Source organism: Salvelinus namaycush, unplaced genomic scaffold, assembly GCF_016432855.1.
Source record: "Salvelinus namaycush isolate Seneca unplaced genomic scaffold, SaNama_1.0 Scaffold1099, whole genome shotgun sequence".
Lineage (NCBI taxonomy): Eukaryota > Metazoa > Chordata > Actinopteri > Salmoniformes > Salmonidae > Salvelinus > Salvelinus namaycush.
The window spans coordinates 41,635-54,038 of NW_024057785.1; positions in this window are offsets into that span (position 1 = coordinate 41,635).

Consider the following 12,404-nt stretch of genomic DNA (forward strand, 5'->3'; position numbering starts at 1 on the left):
ACTTACAGCAGGCCTGCGGTGTGTGTGTGTGTGTGTGTGTGTGTGTGTGTGTGTGTGTGTGTGTGTGTGTGTGTGTGTGTGTGTGTGTGTGTGTGTGTGTGTGTGTGTGTGTGTGTGTGTGTGTGTGTGTGTGTGTGTGTGTGCGTGTGTGAATGACATCATCTCACCCACATCTCATCACAGCCACTACTTAGACACAACGGTAAAACCGTGAGTCTTGACTTAGAACGTGGGCTGTATTAACAGATATCATGATGAAGGTGTTTGTGTTTGGTTAGGGCTCATGTCTGGCATTAGAAGATAGGGTGTGTTAACTTAAATGTCGGAAGGTGTTGGGTATCTGGTGGCATTGTGTGTGTGTGTGTGTGTGTGTGTGTGTGTGTGTGTGTGTGTGTGTGTGTGTGTGTGTGTGTGTGTGTGTGTGTGTGTGTGTGTGTGTGTGTGTGTGTGTGTGTGTGTGTGCCCACAAGCACGTGTCTGTGCATGTGTGTATATGCGTGTTTGTGTGTTTGCCCACACATGTGCATGCCCTTGTCCATGTGTATTTGAGTCTATGTGAGGAAAAAGAGAGAGAGAGAGAGAGAGAGCGAGAGAGAAAGCGAGAGAGAGAGAGAGAGAGAGAGAGAGAGAGAGAGAGAGAGAGAGAGAGAGAGAGAGAGAGAGAGAGAGAGAGAGAGAGAGAGAGAGAGAGAGAGAGAGAGCGAGAGAGAGAGAAAGCAAGAGAGAAAGAGTCTACCAGCAGTCCCTCAGTAGGTCATTAAACAGGAGGTCTACCATGGCCTCTGTCCTCCATATGAGACAATTCAACCCTGCTGTGGGACTCAGCCCACTCTGTTGTTGTCCCCCAAAGCACCGTTGGCTAATCCAGGAGCTAGCAGTGTTACTGGAGTTAGGCTCACGCTAATCCAGGAGCTAGCATTGTTACTGGAGTCAGGCTCACGCTAATCCAGGAGCTAGCATTGTTACTGGAGTCAGGCTCACGCTAATCCAGGAGCTAGCATTGTTACTGGAGTCAGGCTCACGCTAATCCAGGAGCTAGCATTGTTACTGGAGTCAGGCTCACGCTAATCCAGGAGCTAGCATTGTTACTGGAGTCAGGCTCACGCTAATCCAGGAGCTAGCATTGTTACTGGAGTCAGGCTCACGCTAATCCAGGAGCTAGCATTGTTACTGGAGTCAGGCTCACGCTAATCCAGGAGCTAGCATTGTTACTGGAGTCAGGCTCACACTAATCCAGGAGCTAGCATTTTTACTGGAGTCAGGCTCACGCTAATCCAGGAGCTAGCATTGTTACTGGAGTCAGGCTTACGCTAATCCAGGAGCTAGCAGTGTTACTGGAGTCAGGCTCATGCTAATCCAGGAGCTCATGAGACTGATCTCCATTTTCTCTGCTTGGTAAGACACAGAGACAAGAGACTGATCTCCATTTTCTCTGCTTGGTAAGACACAGAGACAAGAGACAAATGACATGTCATCAACAACGAGGCAAAAAGAAGAGGTGTTAGTCAGGAGGAGGACAGCAATGACCTCAGTGTGATAGGAGGACCAGACCAGACAAGGCCAGTCTGTGGTAGTGGGAGGAGGACGAGGTAGGAGTTGGTTTGTCTCTCGTCTGTTGATGGATTCCACTGGCCTGCCAGCCGTTTACACTCAGAGGGCCTAACACTAAATCACAGCAGACACTGGATGAAACCAGAAGCCTGCTGCTTTGGCTTGGTGCTCTAAACAAACACACTGTGTGTGGGGTGTGGGTCTGTGTGTGCGGGGTGGGTCTGTGTGTGAGTGTGAGTGTGTGTGTGTGCGTGAGGGGGGAGGGTGTGTGTGGGGGGGGTGCGTGTCTGTGTCACTCTCTCTTTCTCTCCTCTCCCTTTTTCCATCAACATCACTCCTGTACAGACCCTATCTCATGTCCAGCAGGTTGAACAAGAGGGCAAGTACGCGGCTGGCAGCCTGTGTGGGAATGATCAGCAGGCAGCTGCTGAAGTTGTCTGCTTCCTTAAGCCACTCAGTAAACCGTGCCCATTTCCCAACGTCGATTCGTGTAAAACACTTCCTAGGACCCATCTGTATATGTCACATTATGAACATGTGATGTACTTCAGGCGTTGGTGCTTTGACGTGCACAGAATAAGAACAGGAATGTGAATATGAAGTCTTGAATCTAATGTTATAACGCACTCTTCATTACCACCTGTGTTATGTGGTTTAACTTACGCAAAACTGAACTGTGTGGTTAAATATCATTTCAGAAACATCCAAACGTAATCTGAAACACATGACAGGTGTAGAGGGAGAGGCTAAACGGACACTGCTGACCTGTTACTAACCAAAGCAGGTCAGGAGTGTCCGTACAGCCTTTTCCAGGTATAGGACTCATTTCTTTACCAGGAAGTAGTCCCTCACTACCAGGAAAGATGACATCACGTCCTGTTGACACACTTCAAATGTAATGTGACACATCTGGAAATTGTTAAAAGGTGGAATGGGGTATAGGGAGAGGGGAGAAGGTGTAAGGGCGAGGGAGGGCGGGGTACGGGGGGGCTTGTCTCTGAGAAGTGGGGTGCAGTGAAAAGAGAGAGAACGTTTTTGAGGGCATGTGCGCGCAGGGCTTAGAGTGTGGAGAATGAATTCCATTATAAGTGCAGGGCTGACAGGTCTGTCACACTCACAGACCAGAGATAAGATAAAACCAAGGCCCTCTGTACACGCACACGCATACAAACACACACGCATACAAACACACACGCATACAAACACACACGCATACAAACACACACGCATACAAACACACACGCATACAAACACACACTCATACAAACACACACGCATACAAACACACACGCATACAAACGCACATGCATACAAACACACACTCATACAAACACACACGCATACAAACACACACGCATACAAACACACACGCATACAAACACACACGCATACAAACACACACTCATACAAACACACACGCATACAAACACACACTCATACAAACACACACGCATACAAACACACACGCATACAAACACACACTCATACAAACACACACTCATACAAACACACACTCATACAAACACACACGCATACAAACACACACGCATACAAACACACACTCATACAAACACACACGCATACAAACACACACGCATACAAACACACACGCATACAAACACACACGCATACAAACACACACTCATACAAACACACACTCATACAAACACACACGCATACAAACACACACGCATACAAACACACACTCATACAAACACACACGCATACAAACACACACTCATACAAACACACACTCATACAAACACACACACACACAGAAACACTCTGCTTGACTCTCTCTCTCTTTTTCCCCCCTTCCCACCCCTCTCTCCCTCTCTCCTCTTCTCCTTCTCACACACAGTGTCCTCCTCCTTCCATGCCTCTCCGTCCAGTTTACCTGACCATAGCATAGCCATGCCACTGGCACTGGCACCAATTAAACCAGCTGGTGTGGGGAGAGAGAATGGATTAGCTTGGCTTGAGCCTGTCTAATCCCTGGGTCTGCTGAGACCATGGGTGGTCAGAGTCAGAGGGCCCAGTCCGCAGCTGGAGATAGTTTTTTGGGAGAGGGGAGGGTGGTGGTCTGGAGGTCTGGCATGGCGGACTCGATTTACGTCATGCAAGACTAGAGCCACATGCCAAAGCGCTGCATTGCATAGTGTTGTTTACCCCCTGTGTCATACACACCCTGCAGAACGTACACACACGTGCACATGGACACATGCACAGACACAAATACACACACTCTCACATCCACACACCTCTCTCTCGCTCTCCCTCTCTCTCTCCTTCCCCCCTTTCTTTCTTTCTTTCTTTCTTTCTTTCTTTCTTTCTTTCTTTCTTTCTTTCTTTCTTTCTTTCTTTCTTTCTTTCTTTCTTTCTTTCTTTGTCTCTCTCTCTTTCCTTCCTTCCCTCCCTTCCTCCTATCTCTCTCTCGCTCTCTCTCGCTCTCCTTCCCTTCCTCCCTCTCTCTCTCTCTTTTTCTCTTTTTCTCTCTCCTTACCCCCCCCCCTCTCTCTCTCTCTCCCTCCCTCCCTCCCTCCACCAGTAAATTAGCTGTAGTAAATGAGGCAGTGGAGGCCTGTGTTTTAAAACACACCAGAAGAGATTCTAACCATTGTCCCGATGGCATAGCAATGAGATTAACCTAAACTGTGCACACACCAGGAAGTCGACAAATGTGAGTAGATAAAAATATCCATTAATAAAGCCAATTGTTAAAGTGGCCATGACGAGGTTCACAGGAGTTATCTGGCAGGCTACACACACACACACACACAGATTACACACACACATTACGCACACACACAGATTACACACACACACACACACACACACACACACACACATTACACACACACACATAGATTACACACACACAGATTACACACACACACACACAGATTACACACACACACACACACACATAGAGATTACACACACACACACACACACACACACATAGAGAGATTACACACACACACAGATTACACACACGCTCCCACACACAGAGGAATGTGATGAACAGATTGTTGTGGCAGGGAGAGAAGAAGTCCTCTGATCTGAGCAGCTGAAGTAGACATATGAATCTACCTCTGATACCAAGCCAAGGTCCTGGCTGGTTGTTGTGTTTGTGGTGATGATTTAAATATTGAACTGCCGATGAGGGAGGTACAGGGCTGTAGGTTCTCCTACAGGGGGACTTCAGTAATGGTATCTCCCCAGTGTTGTTGGAAGGTTAATTAAAGGGCAATAATTTGTTGAGGGAATTCCTCTCTATGTCCAGATGTGAAATGTGACCTGTGTGTGTAATAAAGCCCTCTGTTGTTTTCTCTGAATCCCCACTGCCCACACACACACATATACACACGCACACGCACACGCACACGCACGTACACACAGACACACACACTGTGGCCCAGCCAGCCCAGCCAGCCCAGCCAGCCCAGCCAGCCCAGCCAGCGGTGAATGTGATTGAGGTTGTGTGGGATTTAGATAAGACCTAGAAGAGGTATGCATGGCTGGAGCTCAGACACTGGGTTGTGGAAGAGACTGAGGCTTGAGTCCCAAATGGCTCTACTGCTCTACTTTGACCAGGGCCCAACTCTGGTCAAACTACTCAAATCTAGTGCACTATATAGAGAGTAGGCTGCCATTTGGGACACAACCAGAGACAGACAGATTGGGACCAAGACAACAGTTTTATCCAGCCATCAACCCAGCTGATCAACAACAACAAACAGAGAGGATGAGACGAGGCTTTGTGTTGGCTGTACATCCGTGGCTGTGTCTGAAATGGCATCCTATATGGGGCACTACTTCTGACCAGGGCCCATAGGAGGGCACTATATAGGGAGCCAAATCCTATTTTGGACTAAGCCGTCTCCCACAGAATTTGATGTGTAGATACTGGAGTTTTCACTGTGACCTGACCAACTGGAAAGTGTTGGAATAGGAATTGTACTTGAAGTGTTGTTAAGGAGTTTTAAGCCTGCTTTATAAACAGGGAGGCAGGTAGCCTAGCGGTTAGAGCGTTGGGCCAGTAACCGAAAGGTGGCTGATTTGTATACCCGAGCCAACAAGGTGAAAAATCTGCCGATGTGCCCTTGAGCAAGGCACTTAACCCTAATTGCTGCAGGTGTGCCGTACTACCATGGCTGATCGTGTAAAACAACACATTTCACTGCACCTATCTGGTGTATGTGACAATAATAAATACATGAATGGGGGCCTCCCGGGTGGCGCAGTGGTCTAGGGCACTGCATCGCAGTGCTAACTGCGCCACCAGAGTCTCTGGGTTCGCGCCCAGGCTCTGTCGCAGCCGGCCGCGACCGGGAGGTCCGTGGGGCGACGCACAATTGGCATAGCGTCGTCCGGGTTAGGGAGGGTTTGGCCGGTAGGGATATCCTTGTCTCATCGCGCTCCAGCGACTCCTGTGGCGGGCCGGGCGCAGTGCGCGCTAACCAAGGGGGCCAGGTACGCGGTGTTTCCTCCGACACATTGGTGCGGCTGGCTTCCGGGTTGGAGGCGCGCTGTGTTAAGAAGCAGTGCGTCTTGGTTGGGTTGTGCTTCGGAGGACGCATGGCTTTCGACCTTCGTCTCTCCCGAGCCCGTACGGGAGTTGTAGCGATGAGACAAGATAGTAATTACTAGCGATTGGATACCACGAAAATTGGGGAGAAAATGGGATAAAAATAAAAAAATAAAATAAATAAAAATAAATAAATAAATACATGAATGAATATGGCCTTACTGACACACTGGAACATGACTATAAAGCAGTGCTGTAGTCGAAGACTCGGGTTCCACCAGTCGTGACTTTTGCATAATTTAACATACCAGTTAAAACAGCAAATGTTAGAAAGCTGTATTATCTAGTTAGACTTACAAATATGCAACAATGTCATCAAAGTCAGCTTCAAAAACGGTTGGACTGCAGCTTTTAGCAGTACCGAAGGACTTGTGACTTGACTCGAGTGTAAACGACTCGGACTCAAACACTAGGGACTTAGGACTTGACTCATGACTCGAGTATAATCAAATCAAATGTTATTGGTCACATATACATGGTTAGCAGATGTTAATGCGAGTGTAGCGAAATGTTTGTGCTTCTAGTTCCGACTATGCAGTAATATCTAACAGTAATCTGACAAATTCACAACAACTACCTTATACTCACAAATACACATAAATGTAAAGGGATGAATAAAATATGTACATATGAATATATGGATGAGCGCAGGCGTGCGGCATAGACAAGATGCAGTAGATGGTATAGAATACAGTATATACATATGAGATGAGTAATGTAGGGTATGTAAACATTATTGAAGTGGCGTTATTTAAAGTGACTAGCGATACCTTTATTAAGTCCATTTATTTAAGTGGCCAGAGATTTGAGTCTGTATGTTGGCAGCAGCCTCTCTATGTTAGTGATGACTGTTTAACAGTCTGATGGCCTTGAGATAGAAGCAGTTTTTCAGTCGGTCCCAGCTTTGATGCACCTGTACTGACCTCGCCTTCTGGGTGATAGCGGGGTGAACAGGCAGTGGCTCGGGTGGTTGTTATCCCTGATGATATTTTTGGCCTTCCTGTGACATCGGGTGGTGTAGGTGTCCTAGAGGGCAGGTAGTTTGCCCCCGGTGATGCGTTGTGCAGACCTCACTATCCTCTGGAGAGCCTTGCGGTTGAGGGCGGTGCAACTGCTGTACCAGGCGGTGAAACAGCCTGACAGGATGCTCTCGATTGTGCATCTGTAAAAGTTTGTGAGTGTTTTAGATGATAAGCCACATTTCTTCAGCCTCCTGAGGTTGAAGAGGCGCTGTTGCGCCTTCTTCACCACGCTGTCTGTGTGGGTGGACCATTTCTGTGTATAAACGACTCGGACTCAAATACTAGGGACTTAGGACTCGACTTGGAATCAAGTTTAGTTACTTGATTACATCAGGTCTACATCACTGCTAAATAAGTTAAATGTTCACCTAAGAACACACACGCACACACTCTTACACAAACATATGCATGGTGTGAAGCTTTGGCCCCAGATCTATTCCAGGGACCCGTCTTGGATTAAAACAGGCTCAGAGATCAAAGGTCAGTCGGGACCCGAGGTCAGATGTCAGAGAACAAGGGACCCCTGCATTCCACACACACACACACACACACACACACACACACACACACACACACACACACACACACACACACACACACACACACACACACACACACACACACACACACACACACACACACACACACACACAACCCTCTCTCCCTCTCCCCTTCTCTAAGGAAAACATAGTCCGAAAATTCTTTATCTGTTGCTGTGGCCTTGGATTGAGGCGTTTGCACATCAGAAAACGACATGTTTGCCCCATGCCTTCCGCATGGCGTAAAGTAACTCCCTCTAGGCCTAGAAGAACACACATTTACTGGGTCAAAGGTCAGACTTGGAAGTGAAAAGTAAAGTTATGTATGTTGTATTTCTGATGTATGTTTTCAACACTCTGGAATGGATGATCATTTGTTTGAATCACATTCTCTAGCCAGCTGCACTCTGGAACAGGCAAGCACACACACACACACACACACACACACACACACACAGATACACACACACTGAAGAATGAACGGTGGTACTAAATCATATTAGACAGCTGTAAAACATGGTAAAACATATTTGAGAATTTGCTTGAATTAAATTCCATTCCTATGAGAGAGCACTTAAAGTGTCAGAGATTTACACCCTTTATGGAAGGGGGATTTACCTGCAGTACGAATCAGGCCTGTTGGCCTCATGTTTCCTACTTGACTTACCTGCAGTAGGAATCAGGCCTGTTGGCCTCATGTTTCCTACTTGACTTACCTGCGGTAGGAATCAGGCCTGTTGGCCTCATGTTTCCTACTTGACATACCTGCAGTAGGAATCAGGCCTGTTGGCCTCATGTTTTCTACTTGATTTACCTGCGGTAGGAATCAGGCCTGTTGGCCTCATGTTTCCTACTTGACATACCTGCAGTAGGAATCAGGCCTGTTGGCCTCATGTTTCCTACTTGACATACCTGCAGTACGAATCAGGCCTGTTGGCCTCATGTTTCCTACTTGACTTACCTGCAGTAGGAATCAGGCCTGTTGGCCTCATGTTTCCTACTTGACTTACCTGCGGTAGGAATCAGGCCTGTTGGCCGCATTTCTAGAAATCCAGTGTGGAGGATTCCCAGGAATCAGGAGTGAATAAGCAGGACATTTTGCAGATCTAGTAAAGCCGTATGGTATGACAGTAGGTCCATAGATGCTTCTAACAAATGTAACCAGTACAGATGCAGGATCTTAATTTGAGCCAGTTTGCTACAGCAGGAAAATAATCTTGTAGCAACAGGTAACGTGAATTATTATGTGGATTATAATTAATGTACATTTTTACAGAGGGTTGATTACATTTTTCGGAAGGGAAAATAAAGTGTGAATTTTCAAAGGGGATATTACAAACTTCAGACGCCTTTTTAAACCACAAATACACTTCAAATTGTACATTTCCTGCATTGCAGGATCAAATTTAGATCCCACACCTATATGTAAAGTTTTACCAATGTTTCAGTACCAATGTTGCAGTTTTAAGTCAAGTCTTAAAACCAATCCTGACTCTTCCTCTGTGTTGGTCTCTTCTACAGAGCCTGTCTGCCATGCCTAAGACAACCCATCAAAACGGTAAGGCATCATGCTTTCTGTTTTCTCATATAATGTTGGTTTTCTGCTTTCTCCTTTGATTTCCTGTGGATTGGCTGTTGCTGTTGAGTTAAGGTGTGTGTGTGTGTGTGTGTGTGTGTGTGTGTGTGTGTGTGTGTGTGTGTGTGTGTGTGTGTGTGTGTGTGTGTGTGTGTGTGTGTGTGTGTGTGTGTGTGTGTGTGTGTGTGTGTGTGTGTGTGTGTGTGTGTGTGTGTGTGTGTGTGTGTGTGTCCGCCAATGACACCAGACAGGCAATGATGCATGGGGGGCTGGGAGCCATACACAAGGTCAGAGGATGACATTTATTCATCTAATATATTTCTCCTGTGTTCAGCTCAGAGCTAGGGGAGGGAGGGAGGCTCAGGGCAGGAGAGATAGAAGGAGAGACAGCAGGAGTGGAGGGGGAGGCTCTGGCATATCCCAGGGTGTCACAGAGAGACACATGATGTGTATTCAGATAACAACATTTATCAGACCCATATGTTGGCCAACCCATCACCCTAACCCCAAACCATCACCCTAACCCCAACCAATCACCCTGACCCCAACTTATCACCCTAACCCCAACCCATCACCCTAAACTCAAACCATCACCCTAACCCCAACCCATCACCCTAACCCCAAACCATCATCCTAACCCCAACCCGTCACCCTAACCCCAAACCATCACCCTAACCCCAACCCATCACCCTAACCCCAACCCCAACCCCAACCCCAACCCCAACCCCAACCCCAACCCCAACCCCAACCCATCACACTAACCCCAACACATCACCCTAACTCCAATCCATCACCCTAACCCCAACCCATCACCCTAACCCCAACCCATCACCCTAACCCCAACCCATCACCCTAACCCCAACCCATCACCCTAACCCCAACACATCACCCTAACCCCAACCCATCACCCTAACTCCAATCCATCACCCTAACCCCAACACATCACCCTAACCCCAACCCATCACCCTAACCCCAACCCATCACCCTAACCCCAACCCATCACCCTAACCCCAACCCATCACCCTAACCCCAACCCATCACCCTAACCCCAACCCATCACCCTAACCCCAACCCATCACCCTAACCCCAACCCATCACCGGGAGGATGGAGATAGAAACCAGACCCACCGGCTTGTCAGATAGATCCCCAAACCTCCCCAGACCTCACTCCAACCCCCTACACTCACACACACACACACACACACACACACACACACACACACACACACACACACACACACACACACACACACACACACACACACACACACACACACACACACACACACACACACACACACACATGCATGCGTACACACAGATGCACACCTCCCACCCCCCCAGCATTGGCATTTCCTGTTGTAAATCCTGCCTCCAGACCTGGGGGGACAACATGTAGACATTGTGGCTCGGGTATTTTCCTTTAGTTCAGTTAGTTAGTCATTAGCAACAACCTGGCTGGCTATCAAAAAAAGGTCCCGTCAGTAAGCACATCCCTGTTAGTTTACACCTGTTGTTTACGAAGCATGTGACAAATAACACTTGGTTTGATTTGACTTGTTAGGATCCCCATTAGCCGACGCCAATGACGACAGCTAGTCTTACTGGGGTCCGACACATAACGAAAAAGACATTACAGACAGAAAACTTGTGTGTGTGCATCTGTCAATTACACATACATGTCAGTACATACACACAACAAGTGTGTCACATGGGGGAGTAGCATTGTGCTGTGAGGTTTTGCTTTATTTGTTGTTTTTAAACCAGGTTTGCTCATTCACATGCGCTATATGAGATGGGAGTTCCATTCTTTTGATTTGATTTGAATTTGATTTGATACAGCTTTTGTCGAATTTACCCACATTTTTGCGGTCATCTTTAGCTAACCCTAACCCTAATCCCTTTCATAACCTTAGCCTCATTCGCCTAAACTGCTACGTTAATTGTCCTAACCTGCTATGTTAATTCTCCTAAACCTAAACCCTTCTAGACAAAACCCTGTCTCTGGGGGGGGGGGGGGGGGGGGGGGGGGGGGTTGAGAGACATTTTGGCTCTGACCAGTCTCCAGTCTCCTTGTAGTCTGCCGGTATTGCACAGTGCCACCAGGAAACAGGCGGACTGGATAGAGGCACTGTCAAAGAAGCAGCGGGGGCGCTGCGTTCATTAAATACCCCCCCACCAAGTCTTCTGTGCACCAGAAAACAATACCAGGGAGAGGGGATGGAGGGAGGAGAGATGGGAGAGGAGTGAGTGTGTGTGTGTGTGTGTGTGTGTGTGTGTGTGTGTGTGTGTGTGTGTGTGTGTGTGTGTGTGTGTGTGTGTGTGTGTGTGTGTGTGTGTGTGTGTGTGTGTGTGTGTGTGTGTGACGTACATGCGTGCGTGTCCTTCCATATTTTGGTCAGACATCTCTCTTTTCAATTACGCAACTTTTCACAATGACCTTCTCACAGACTATCAATCTAAGCTGACGATTGGCCTCAGAATCACATGTAGTAGCTTAAGGACTACAGTAACTAACTACATAGCCACTTTAAAGTCTGTTTTTGTCATTTTGGGGGCTCTGTTAAAATCAGTTCCACTTCCTGCAGCTGTGTTACCTAACAACATGGACATGGGTATCATGAGTTGGGGAGGGGAGGGATTTTACTGGCGCACAGAGACCAGTGTTCATTGTCACATCAAAGCCCCATTTATATAATATCTCTTGGAACCATGTGACATCACACTCACGGTGTGTTAGTGCCTTGGGGGTGACAACATGAAAGACTGGGCCATTCATTGGTTCATTTTACCGTCACCACGGAAACAGAAGCATTCCCTCCGACAACTGGAGGGATTTTTTTAATTTAACGAGGCAAGTCAGTTAAGAACAAATTCTTATTTTCAATGACGGCCTAGGAACAGTGGGTTAATTGCCTTGTTCAGGGGCAGAACGACAGATTTTACCTTGTCAGCTCGTGGATTCAATCTTGCAACCTTTCGGTTACTAGTCCAACACTCTAACCACTAGGCTACCTGCCGCCCCAGGGATGCTCCGAACTGCACGCTTCTGAGCCCTAGAAATGATGTAACAAAACGTTTAGGATGAATAGCCTACAATATGCTATAGAAAACAGATGGGCGCT